The sequence below is a fragment of the Falco peregrinus genome, chromosome Z (genome assembly GCF_023634155.1).
Source record: "Falco peregrinus isolate bFalPer1 chromosome Z, bFalPer1.pri, whole genome shotgun sequence".
Taxonomy (NCBI): domain Eukaryota; kingdom Metazoa; phylum Chordata; class Aves; order Falconiformes; family Falconidae; genus Falco; species Falco peregrinus.
This window is the reverse complement of record NC_073739.1, coordinates 49,125,676-49,139,838: the sequence shown is the minus strand read 5'-3', so window position 1 is coordinate 49,139,838 and position 14,163 is coordinate 49,125,676.

The following is a 14,163-nucleotide window of genomic DNA, read 5'->3' as shown; positions in this document are numbered from 1 at the left end:
AGGTACTGTTACTTTTACCTAAATTTCCTTCATTTTGCCCTAATTTAGACAATGGTCACAATTGTTCAGATCCCATATCAAACCAGAGAACATTACATTACTCTCCCTACACACAGAATTAACTTTGAATATATTCCAAAACTAATGTGTTGTTAACTAATACAACAAACTCAATGTGATGCATACTAGAGCCTTCAAAAGGCATCCAACATCTTGAACACTGACTGAAAATAACAGTAAAATACTGAAAATGACATTACGATTTGCATCCATTTCATTGGTTGGCTATCTCCACATTACATTTGCTACCCAGATTCCCGGTGTGTCCTTCATTCTAAATACAAAATTAGGAAGGAAATGTGAGGCTTATACCTGGGTGGAGGGGAGTACTTTACCTCTCAGGCACAGGGCGAAAACTCATCATAGAACCTTGGACTCACTGGAATGTGTATGGTACCACCATCCTGTTTAATTAAATGCAGTCATTTACAGAAGAAAACTGAAGGTTTACACAACCAATTATTGACTGATAGTGGTTAAAAATCATAATCATCTATAGTAGTTCAGTGGCTCATGACAAACAAGTTGATGGTGGCTTTCCACTACAAAATGCTAAGAAGAAAATGAAAAATATAAAATGAAAGGCATTATAGTAGTGGGTTTCAACAGAAATTGTATTAAGTATCTGAATTATTAATAAGGAGTTAATTCAGTCTGTAATTTGACTGAGCTTTCATTTAGGATTCTTCCTCAAATATAGAACAGATTTTTTTTTAAAAAGACAGGAGGAAAAAAGTATTTTCCCACATATGCAAGTAGTTATTAGTGAAGTTAAAATGAGATTTGAAATAATTCAGTGTCCTTGAAGGCAGTCTACATGAAGAGGCCAACAACTAACAAGTCTGACAGCAGCCCAATATGCAATGAAACCCTACAGACAATAAAGTCAGTGACAATTTTTATTTGGGATTAAGAAGACAAGACTTGATCCATCCTCTCTTCAGGTGAAAGCTGTACAGCAGAGAAGAACACAGTTATACTTGTGCCACATTTGTTTTATATTCAGAGAACTCTGGACCCCTGGGCTGTGAATGTGTTACTGTTCAGTAACACTAAATTTTCTTTAAAAATGGGGACAGAAACTGTAGTACAGATTTTGAAAGACAAGCAATGGTACTTCAAGAAATAGCAAATCTGATTATTGAGAAGTATGTTTGTAATTACTAAGAAACTGTTAATTCAAAAAACTAGCAAAAACACTCTTACTATCTGTCTTCAAAACTGGCTGCTACATATTTTTGAGACCACTTTGATGCTTCAAATATGCAGCTTGGATGTGAAAATATGAGAGTTTCTGCTGCTGCTGCTTGCACTCTGAATTTTGGAGGTGACTCAGTGTTTGTTCTTGGCATGCAAATTGGCATTGTTATGGGCATCTCAACCAACTAAATCCTCAGGAGTTTCATTGGTAGGTAGCATTCATTGGTCACTAGACTATACTGAAGCACATTGTAGATTAGTATGTCATACAAAACCAGAAAAGGAACTCAGAAAGGGGAGCATGAAATTGCTGCCACTGTAAATAAAACAATGCTGCTGTATACCCTGGGCTGCACAAAAGTCTCAAGTCACTGGCACTGAGAGCTCAGAGCTGATAGGCATTGATTACCCATGTTTTGAAAGGAAGATTTACGTGTTGGAGTAAGGTGGATTTAATATTGGTACAGTCTGACTTGGATAAGTATTAAACTTCCTGCTTGCACTCTATAATGATGTGCTTATGTCAGTGTAAGCAAAGACCAGTTGATCTGTGCACTCTTGTACAGACAAATATGTGTGAGATAATTATAAATAAGTATATAAATTTATATATAAGTAAATATATACTTGTATAAGTACAAATAAATAAATAGATCGACAGATAAATAAATAAATAAATGGTGTTGTACTTTGTCTCCAAACAAGCGTGCTACAACTGTATCTTTGTCTTTTTCAGCAGACTGTGATTAAGGATCAAAACGCAGAGCCAATGTTCAGCTGGTGTAATCCTGCATCTGTTTGCAGAGCAACTAGACTGATTTACATCAGCTGAGAGCCGGGCCTTGAGGTTTTCTTTTACAGTTGCATTGTTTGAGCCCCAGGCTCCTTAAAACACAATCTAATAGTTTTCCCCTAAAATTTCACTATAGTTCAGCCCTTAGACAGACAGGTTTGCAGCTGCCATTTAGGAGCTGCTTCCCCTTACAAGTAAATATATATGGTGATTAGAAACTCTCAACTCTTTGCTTTATGCTGAGAAATAAAATCTGCATTTCCTTCATAAACCACATCCATAGGAACAATATTAAAATGGGGCAACACTGTCAAACATCTAAATAAATCGTTTAATTGAAAATGGGCAAGTTCTTTTTTGTGTTTATTTCAGCTTCTGCATTTTTAAATGATTACAGGCATTTGCATAGGCACTTTGAGAAGTCTTCTGGGTTGTAACATCTGAAGGAATAAATTAAAAATATAGAGAAGCAGACAGCAATCAGATACCAAATATCAGGAAATTCTGATTCAAAATCAAACTAAATGAGTTGGCCATGTCTCTAGTGGTTGTGTTCAAACTGGAAAATATTCTAGGTTTTGCTGTCTCTTCAAATTTGCAGTTTGAAATAAGTAATACAAGAAATACAGTCTAAAATAAGTTCCCTTTGTATTGGGGAAATATTTTGACCCTTAAGGATTTTGAAATCTTACCCGTGCAGAAGGGGAAAGAAGGCCTAGCAGAATCCTGTAGTGTGGAATAGTTCTTATTACAATCTGACTCACAGTAAAGTCAGTGATATGCAAAAGTAAGTGGCTTCATTTTTTTTATTGCCGGTAAAGTAATTTTAATGTTTCCTTTGAGAAAAGACGGGAAGCATTTTAGGGGAAGAAAGCTGTGCTGAAGGATAGGTAGAAGTTATGCTAGCTGTAATCTGGTTATGCTACTGCTTGTAGTGTAAGGGTTAATGAAGTATCCAGCCTTTGTGCCAGACTCTAGCATGTCATGCTTGTAAGATCCTTATACATGAACTCTCTCTCATTTGGTGGTGGCTATCTCTATCACATCCTAAGTTCTTACAGGAACCCACCGTTACCAATTTTTCCAGGGTGTTTCACCGGTGTCTTCAAGGCCCACAGGGGTTTCATGTTGAGAAAAAAATCTGGCCATGTGCACGATTCTTATGGTGTTTTTATTGCTTCATAGAGAGAAATTACTTTCTGCTCAGTTTAAACAGGAATTCATATTTATGCTTTAGCTCTGGAGAAGAAAGATTAATAACAAAGAAAGAAAAGCTTTTAAATAACAACCAAAGTAGAGTCAGTGACATGCTCTTTGGTCTTATCCTACCCTGTAGTTCGATCTTTTTCTTTAGCAGCCCCCAAGCCTGGGAAAGCGCTTTATCCCCTTTGGAGAGTGGCAATCAGGATGTCCAGGAATGATTATAGGTGAAGCAAAAATGCAAAAGGTTTTCAAATTGGACCATCTTGACCCTTTTGGGGTAATTTTGATTCACCTTTCTTCACATGTTGATCTGTGATTTGATGAGGCATGTGGGTGTGAGGTCAGAAAAATGCAGGTCTTTCCCTTCTTCCACCTCTCTCTGTGCATCCCTTATTAACTGTCCTCCTTTCAGCTGCCTCTCTGAATAGAGATTTTCCCCAGTAAAATGTACATTAAAGTCTCCCTGTATAATCAGTATCATCTTTACTGGTCTGCATTAGTGTCAAGAGCCCTGCGTTTCCACTGCCTCCAGCTTAATGACAGTGTTAATCCATAACTGAAAAGCAGCCTTAAAATAGCATTTACTGAAAGCTGAAAACAGTTCCAAAAGAAGTCACAGTCAAATAAAAAGAGAAAACAGTAAAAAAAAAAGACAAAAGTATCCTCTTCACAAGCAGCCTGAATATAGCTCAGCAAGATCCCCAAGGTGCAGTGACCTGGTGGTGGGGATATGCTACAGACCTGGTTGGGGTGAGTAAGTTATCAAAGTCTTCTGAAGTAACCTGAGAAAGTCTGCAGGTCACAGACTGTGGGCAAGGTAAGTCAGTCAGGGTGACCAGGTTTTGCTGCTCAGAAACACAGCTGAAGACTTGCAGGGGTGCAGTATGGCTTTGGTTGCAGCACACATGAAGAAATGGACAGGTGAGGAAGGTGGACAGAGGGATACAGATCCTGCATTCGAGGGGAGCAGATCTGGACTTACTCTGGAAGCAAGGTGGTTTCACATGGAAAGCAGCTCTGAAGGGTAGGGTAGCTCAGGAAACCTGGCAGGGATTTAAGGTCAGCCTCCTGGAAGCACAAGAATGTTCTGCTGCAGTACACAGATATATTGGGAGTTTGGCTAAGCAAAGAGCTTGTGACAGAGCTACAGTTCCAAAATGCAGCACACAGGGTGGGAACATGGGCAAAAGCTACAGACAGGGGTAGCAAAGCATTGCCTAGGCATGCAGCTTACCTGTTGGTTTTGCTGGGGAAAGGCCAGCTCCACAGCAAAAGGCTTCACAGCCTGTGAAGGGACTTCACTGCACCACTGTATTATTCTGTCTGTGTTACTATTACATACCTGTACAGTCATCATACCATTTGTGACTTTTTTCATTTTTCCATGCTTTTCCTGCTGCCTTACCTAGCTGTTTAATAAAATTGTTATAACGTAGGTTTTAGGACACTCCTATAGCATATTCCTGGAGAAGAGTGACTGGAAAGCTTCCTGGTGGAAAAGGACCTCGGGATGTTGGTTGACAGATAGCTTAGCATGAGCCAGCAGTGTGCCCAGGTGGCCAAGGTGGCCAGCAGCACCCTGGCTGGTACCAGACACAGTGTGGCCAGCAGGACCAGGGCAGCGATGGTCCCCCTGTACTGTGCACTGGTGAGGCTGCACCTCGAATGTTGTGTTCAGTTTGGGCCCCTCACCAAAAAAACAGACGTGTCCAGAGAAGGGCAGTGAAGCTGGTAAAGAATCTAGAGAATAACTCTTATGAGGAGTGGCTGAAGGAACTGGGGCTGTTTAGCCTGGAGAAGAGGCTCAGGGCAGACCTTATTGCTCTCTGCAACTACCTGACAGCAGGCTGTAGGCAGGTGGGGGTCCATCTCTTCTCCCAGGTAACAAGCTACAGGACAGGAGGCAATGGCCTCAAGCTGCACCAGGGGATGTTTAGACTGGCTGTTAGGAAAAATTCCTTCACTGAAAGGATGATCAGGCCTTGGAAGAGGCTGCTCAGGGAGGTGGCGGAATCACGATCCCTGGAGGTATTTAAAATACATGCAGATGTAGCGCTTAGGGACACGGTTTAGTGGTGGACATGACAGTGTTGGGTTAACGGTTGGACTCGATGATCATAAAGGTCTTTACCAACCTAAATAATTGTATGGTTGCATGATTCTCTTCTCTGACAGGTAAATATTTAGGAAAAATATTGTAATTTTACTAAAACCTTTGCATCTTCTGGCTGTCAAGGATTAATCTTTGTTGCCCTGTGCTATGAAGTCTCGCTTACACCACCTGCAGCATTTCAGTCTCCTCTGAGTACATAACTGGGTTTTTTTTGTAGAATTGGTAAGAAATAGAGGGTAACAAGAAATATACACCAGCCTAGCTGTTTTGGGCCTAGTTCAGAAGTTTTCAGTAAGATCACGTTTATCTGATGACAAATGAGTTTCAGAATCAAACAATACTTCTCTGTGAGTTGCCTTTTGCATTCAGGGCTATGGAAACTGTATGGATCTGTAACATGTGAGCACAAACCTACTGTGCTTTTCAGGCAGAGCATGCTCATTTCAAAATTGTTTTGCCTATGCAGCTGAGTTATTTTAAAATAGGCAGTGAATGAACATATATTTTTAAAAAGATATTTGAGTACTTAAAACTGGCATTTTAAAGCAAACATTGTAACTGTTGCAGAATCAGGTAGGCATTTATGATTTCAGGGAACCACAAAACCCAAAAGGAACACTAACATTTGAATGCAGAGATATTAAGTTACTTTCATTTCTTCAAAAAGAAGCAGATAACAGTCTTTTGTCAGGACAATATTTGCTTCTTTTTCTCCCTATAGGTAGATTGTATACACAATATACATGTATAATACACATATTAAACCACAAAACACTTACATGGTTTCCCGCTATCCTGCATCTCAGTGGTTTTTGGTATACGTATCAGTGGAGCTTCAGGTCAGGATGGACAAGGATTACTAAAGCAGATACAATTAGTATGGAAAAAAGCACATCAAATTCCATTGTAGTATTTACAAGAGAAAACATGATCTGAGATTAATGGCTGAACTAATAAAAATGTGGAAAACTGAATTAATCAGCACATGTATGTAAGAGACAGTTGTTTGTCTTTTCACATCTGCAAGCTGAATCATGGAACCAAACATAAAACACATCATGCAGAAGTATTGTTTGGATATGTGAGACTCCTTGGAGGACTTTAGACATATGAAAGTGAATGGATTACCTGGAGACATGAATATACCTAGGGGCAGCGCACATGGTAAGGCTGCCCTGGGACGTCAGGTTTTAATAATCTTCAGAGCTCAGGTCTGGATGGCAGGACTATCTCCAACTCAAAATTTTAGGAGTCCAAGCTCATAACCAGTCTGTGAGATAAGCTGGCAGAACCGAATTACTGGAACGACTGTGCACAACATTTCTGATGAAGATACATTTCATAAACATATTCCTGTGTTTTCTTACTGATATGTGGGAATATATCAGGATATGCATTTCTCCCCACCCCAGCATCATAAGGCCCTTTATAACAGCATGTTACTTTACATTATGTTATGCTGAACTATGTTTTCATCTTTTTCTTGGACTTAGTAGTTGCATGTAATATGTACATTCTCACTGTGCCTGCTATTAGTCCTCCCAATACAACTGAAAACATAACTACACTAGCTGAAAGCATTCATAGTTCAGCTATTGCCTTTTTCTTTTAGCTCTGTAATATGCATTTCTTTGAGTCTTAAAATTGTTGTCAAAATAAATCAAAAGCAATGTACTGATTTTAGTGGTTTGCAAAAATTTTTTCCCTGGTATATATTGCACATCAGCTTCTGATGTCATAAAATTGGACAGAATTTTACTGAAAGAAATTTTCTGTATGCATATAAGTAAATAAATTTTGTGTCCATTCTTACTAGAGTGCCGGAACTATTTTGGGCAATATTACACAAGTGTGCTTGGAATTCACAAGTTTAGACTTTCTAAATCTGACTTAATGTCTTTTGCAGCTTCCACCACATATTGTATTACTTTTTGCAAAAAAATTGTTTTCCTTGCTTAATAAATGACTGCATTGTGGTATAATGGAAATCTCTGCCATCTTCAAAAAAGCACTTTACATTCTTCCGTGGGAGGAATTTTTATGTGGTGGGGCTAGGAAAAATGAATGGGAGTGGGGGTGGGGGTGATGTATTTAAATGAAACTACATTTCTGCTTTCCTAGTTCTCTAGCCACTATTTTGATTAAAGTTGAATCACACTTACAGAAGCCTTCAGGGTAGCTCCCTCTATTCTGTGAAGTAAGCTAAATGCTTCAGGTTTCACTTGAAAAAAAAAAGAAATCTTACTGGTTTTACATATCCTTTTGGATTTGCTTCTGTAAGCCTTTCATATACTGAACTCCAACTGATGTGGATGGAAATTCCACATATGGAGGGCCTGGAGAGTCAAACCTATTGCTTTTCACATGTTTTTCCCTCTGCTTCAAATACGCCGGAATGCATGCATTGTACTGGTATTTTATAAATTTTATGACTATTTCCAGAGCCAGCTCCAGACTTCTCAGCAGTGAAAGCAAAGCCCTATCTTCCCTCCCCCCATCCCTCACGGATAAAGGCAGAATGACTTTATTCTTATTGTTAGGTCAGCAAAATTTGATTATCTCATGGCAGCTGAGTGGTTTCTGGAAAAGGCAGGAGGAGGAGAGACAGCATGGGTCAGTCAGAGGGCAAGGGGCTGAAAAGGGTCAGTGGCTCCATTTATGCCTACCTGTTTACCTTTTTCTCTCTCCTTCTCACACTCTCCCCCAGCTGCAATACTCCTCCCTTCTCAAACCCCTTGATTCTGCTGTATTTGAAAAAAAAAAACCTGATAGGAAATTTCTATAGATTCTAATCTCCATAGATGCAGTAAAAGGTGTAAGGAAAATAAGTCATAAGAAAAGGATCTATCGATAGATAAATTTATTAAATAACTTTTTTTTTTCTTTTAATTTTTTTTTTTTCAGAAGACCAGTGAGGGAATCTGTGGGACTGTGTCAAGGGGAAAAAATATGGAGAATCTAGCTTTGGACATTTCTTTTGAAATTTCCACATTTGAAAAAGAGGGGAAAATATGCAGGCATTGGGAAAGGATGCTCATCTTAAAATCTGTATTCTAACAAAAATATTGGAGTTATTATTTCATAGTGCTGGTGTGTAGCAGTCATATATTGATACTATTGTTGACTTGCATATCACTGAAGTCATGGACGATCTCTACTTTTTAATTTTTTGTCTGTACAGTACTTCCACATTTTTTCTCACACTGTTCAATGCCAGATTGTTTAGACAGTCAGTATATGTGTCCCTTATTTGCTTTCAAGACACATGTTTTGCAATAATGCCTCTGTAACTGACATTTCAAGACTTTTAGGAAGATTCCCATAAAACTGTCTCACAAGTGTGCCATCAAGCAGACTTTTCCTTTAGAAGAGGATACTATGAATATTCCTTGAGGTGCATATTATGCCAGTTCCACATGTTGATTGTCATTTAAAATAAATCTGAAACTATAGGATGTGAGCAGTCATGAGATGGGAAAGATCCCATTCATTTAAAGAAGCTTAAATTGGCACTAATTCCCACCAGACCTCGAGAGCAAGACCATAGCAAACTGGCTTCTGAAAGGCACTGCCAACTGCCAGCTTTTAACTCCATTGAAGTGGGCAATACATCACTAACAGATGTCTTTGAAACAGCTGGAAAGTACAAGGATTGAAAAGAATTGCATTCATGCAGAAGCATGAAAAAAATAGCTTACCTGTCTCTCCAAGTTTTAAATCTTTTCTTCCCTGTTCCTTCTCTTTCTTTCCTTGAGCTCTGCAGGAAGGCAAAATGAAAGACTAGAGAAATGTCACAAATGCTTTGGAAAGAGCTGCTGCTTAGGTTAACAGCTGAATGATAATCTAAAATATTTTCAGCTAACTTGGAACCAGTGAACAGGAATTATAGTATCTAGACTATTAAATTAATGTTACTCTAATAAAGACATAAGAATGTCTTAATGTCCATACCTGTTACCAGCCACTCTGGTAAGGTTAACATTTATCCATCATGACAGATGGTTCATTTGATTTTTCCACTTTCTGCATAGTTGCAAAGAGGAAAAGAACCTCATAGATTATTTTATACAACATGTAGCTTTGGACCCCCACTGTTAAGTGTTATACACTGAAAGCACAATAAAGAGAGGTACATCCCATAAACCAATGTTTTGTAGACTTTAAAATGAAGAATACACCCAGCAACTGCAGATCCTGTGAGCAGTAAATATCTCACTTCTATTAAAACCAGTTGCGTACTGTGAACAGGATCTCGTTTCCTACGCGCATACTCTGGGAGCTCTGTTCTGCCGGCTGCAGAGCAGCACTGGCTCCCTGGGCTGCCATCGGATTCTGCAGGAGCCGATGAATATATGTCAATGTCAGCCAAGAGGAGAATCAAGCTCTTTCTTTAAGGGTCTCATGAGCTTAACAAAATATGCAGAAAAGTAGAATAATATTTGCAATAAGTTTACACTGCTTACTTCTTTTTTTTTTAAATCTCTGCTTTGATCTAAGCAGCAACAGCAGGCAAACCATCTGTATCTAGCTATCTAGTTATCAAAAACTGAGGGATCTCCTGTCAGTCTCCCACATTTTTGTGGTGATTTTTTAGTCATTAATTTTTCATTGCCAAGTATTGTTTTCTCTAGGACTTCAGCTGAGTTAGTCTGTAGCAGCATAACCATTAGAAACCACCAGAAACAAGAAAGGAGATCTTGGTCTCTGGTTGTTGCCTACAAAAGTCTTTGTAACCTTTGCCTTTAGACTGGAGGTTCTGGCCTCCCACTTTGTTCTGTAATTCCCATTTTGCCTGCTGCTCAGTCTCAGGCTTTTAATGCTTATCAGTCATATTTTCTTTGATTGTGAACCTTCTTCACTGCGGACTGTTTGGCTTCTATGGAGAGATCTTGCAGCAGACACATCTTTCCATTCCTCTCCAGCCAGTCTCTTATGTCCACTGGGCCTTCTTGCTCTGTCCCTTCCACCTTGCCTATCTGTCTAGAGGGCAGTGAGGAGCAGTGAAGAGCCAGTTCAAGTGATGTCAATTTGTTGAAACAGCCAGACTAGGCCAAGTCCTATCTTCTGAAAATTTTACTTACCGTCATTTGCTTGCAAGCAGATGAATGACATTGCAATGTTAAGATACTAGCAATGCCTTTGACTTCTCGTTCTGAGGTCTGGGCATTTTGGATTTTGGTTTTTATTTTATTGCTTGTGTTATTTGGAAGCATGTGAGATAGGTATTCTGTGGATATGTCTAGTTTGAACCAGTGACAGGCCTCCAACTATTATGCAACATTGGATTCTGGTGAATCAGATGATCCAGTGTCATGCTCTTGTTTCTGTCTTGTATCCCTGGCTTTCTTCTGTTCTGTGTCACTGTCTATGGAGGAAAGGAAGGGGGAAAAAACAGAAAAGGAGAAATTTAAGACTGAAGCATGCAAAGAAAAACTCAAAGAAAAGCAAGCCATATGAAAATATTTAGGGATAGAGTGAAGGGATATGACCCTTCAAAGAGTGCAAGCCATGTTATTCTTCCTACAAATAAAAGAAATAAGCAGTAGCTAATATGCTGTTTTGTGACAATGGATTCACCTTCTAAAATACTGGGACCATGACAGCCATAAATGTCCTCCAATGTCTTTGACAGGCACCATCCTTTAGATTTTGTACTTTAAAAACACAGTGATACAAGTGCAGCATGGCCATTTTGCTGAACGTAATATTACAGAGAAGGATGAGAATCTTCTACATGCGTAAACTTCGGTACCTGGGTAGCTGAAATTCTTTTAGTCAACTTTTTAGGCCAGACACTCCGGTTTAGTTCCCAAAGCTGACACAGATATCTGTATTCCGTAGCTGGAGACCACCTATGTCTCCTGTGGTCTCCTTCGCTGCTGAGGATCTTTTTTCTGTGTAGGGCCATTGAAAAAGTTCAGCTTGCCATGTTGTAATGAAATGATTCTACTGCAGAAGTGGACTGAGATGATGACAGGAGATGAAGTTGTGCTGGGGTGCTGAAGCAAACTTTCCTGTGCTTATGAAAAAAAAAGCCATAAAATGTGAGATCTCCAGCAAGGGAGCTATGGGAATATTGTGCAATGCAATATTTGAAAGACACGACAAACTGGTCCATAAAAACAACAGCACCTATAAAGCATGTACATGTGTTCTACTGCAAGCTAGCAGACAAAAATAGGGGAAATAAAACTAATAAATGGCAAATTGAACTTTATCTTGGTTTTCTTTTGGTTTTAATTGCATATCTTTGGCACTACCACCAAAGATGGTCCTTGGAAAATTTATTTCCCCCTGGAGAGGCATGATGCTCCTCTTCATTTAGAAACAGTGAGAAATGGTGTTGTCATTGACTATATCTTATCATGGAAAATCTTGTAAGTTTGGACTATTCATTTCAAGATATTTTGATGAAATGGTAACTGTTTTGTTTCTGCAGAACTACTACCTCGTATGAATGAATTTTAGAATCCTTAATTCTTTAAGTAGTTTCTGATTTTCATCACATAGTTACATATTGAACAATTGTCACAGCAAAAGTCCATTTTGAATCAGTTGCCTGTATTGTAACTTTAAAAGGTTCTACATTAAAGTTATTTTTCCCATATGACCTTTTGATTTGAACTAAGGCTATATTTGAAAAAGTATTTAAGGCTAAAGGTATAGAAAGGATTTCTTCTTTCAGAAAAAGAGTACACAAAGCAATATTTGTCCATTTCTTACTACCATTTTGTCTATTGTTTCTAACTTGTCATTAGAGAATTAAAATGCGAGTGGCTGTCCTCTCCTGCTTTTCCTCCTCCTTTCACATAAAAACCCAAAGGGCATTAGAGAATTTCTGGTCCGGTTTGTGAGTAGAAAAAATTCTAAGCCTAAAGCACATTAGCAGAAATTACTAAGAAAGATGGAATAAGACTGAGAGACAAAAATTTTCATAGTTAAAAATGGGCATTTCCAGTAACTTTAAAAAAAATCTTTGTTGTTACTTGCACAATTCCTGTACAAATATTATCAAATGAAAGTTTAATTTTATTTTGGTAGTTCAGTTGTCTGATTTATCATTTAATACCACATGAAATTTTAGTTTCTTCAAATTATAAAAATAATATTATAAATAAAATATAAAAGTAGGTATTATATCATCCAAGACACAAAATGTCTTTTCTCTGCAGATAATAAAGCAATCAAGCTGCTGCTTATGGTTGAAATTTGATTTGGTCTCAGGAACTATTAATATAAACACTAAAATGTGTTTATAACTTAGATATCAAAACAACAGTTGTACTCAACACAGAGATTCTAAGCAGTGTCAGCCATGGGATTTTGCAAATCTATACAAGGCATCCGAGCTCTGTGGGTGAAGAATGGGGCAAAGGAGACTATCATCACACTGGTCAAAACAGAGGGGCCCAGCCAAAGCCATGGTTTTAGCAGTGCTCCCTCTGCCACTTGCTGGTGCCCTCCCTGTGTACCCAGGGGTGAGCTTCCTCTCAGTCCTCATAAATTTCTTTTACCTGCCTGCCTGTCACCCACATGTGTACTTTGTAGTCCTGAAGGCCACTAGAAACCAGTCATAGTGAAAATTACTCTCTCTGCAGTAACACTAACAACACGTGACAAAAATGGCTTATCTGCATCTGTTGTATGGTAAAAGAAAAAATGTTATTTTAATTAATCAGTATCACAAGACCTTTGTCTTGTACCGTGCAAAGAAACACCTCTGTCCTGCTACAATACTAAACAAGCAGCAGGAAACCATTCATTTTTAACAATATTCCTAAAGATTGGCATTATTTTGTAATTAGCAGTGAAGTTTCTTTCCCTTGAGCTGATAGGGTTGTACTGAATTTTCTCTGTTTACATTTATTTCAGGTTTGCTTTTTGTTTTTGTTCTTCTGAGCAAGGAAAATAAAGAGCATAAGAGGAAGTAAAAGACATTTTAGTTGAACTTTCAAACAAAACTGTACCAGTATACATACATATATAATACAATTATTGCTTGCAGTTAATGCCTACAATCTGTAAAATTGCAGTCTCTGTGCTTGGCATTGCAGGCAGAAAACAAAATGTGCTTTGCTCCAGAGAGCTTTTGATACATAGTGCCTCAGCTTTCAGGTGAATTGCAGTATGTAAGTCATCAGAGTTGACAAAATGTCTGTGAGAAAGGCTTTTCCTGCTCTTACCAGCATTTCTTAACTGTTAGGTCTTCCACAAAAGAGAGTGTCGAAGCAGGAATACCACTTTTGTTGATTAGGACAAAATCTGTTGTAGGGTCTGTATGCCTATTGATTTCATTTAGGGTCATCTGAAGGCCAAATCTGGCCCTTTGCGTATTACAGCATTAAATAACATTATGTTGATGAAGAATAAGGGTTTAAATATCTTTCCTATACAGACTCTGAATAAATTTTAAGGACACCTAAATAAATTCTTTCATTTGTATTGACAGGACTTTGGGTGAGCATCTGGCTTACTCAGTTTTTAAAAGCAAACTGAATTCAAGTATCATCCAATTGAAGAGATTGAAGACAGGGCTGTACTGAGAATCTGACCCAGTTTTTTTTTTCCTGTGGAAACTGCCAAATCTTGTGAACAAAAGTGAGTAGCCTATGTTGAAAGGTTAGTAAGGTGCCACATAGTGCTATTTCTCACTGATATTCACAGAAGCAATCTTTTAATCAGAAACACAGCCACTGACCAAACAATACAATAAGAGGCATGTTAATAAATACCAGAGGACCACGTGACCTTTCCGTTGCTCAGTGCTGCTTAGAAAGCAGCAGCCATGTGAAAC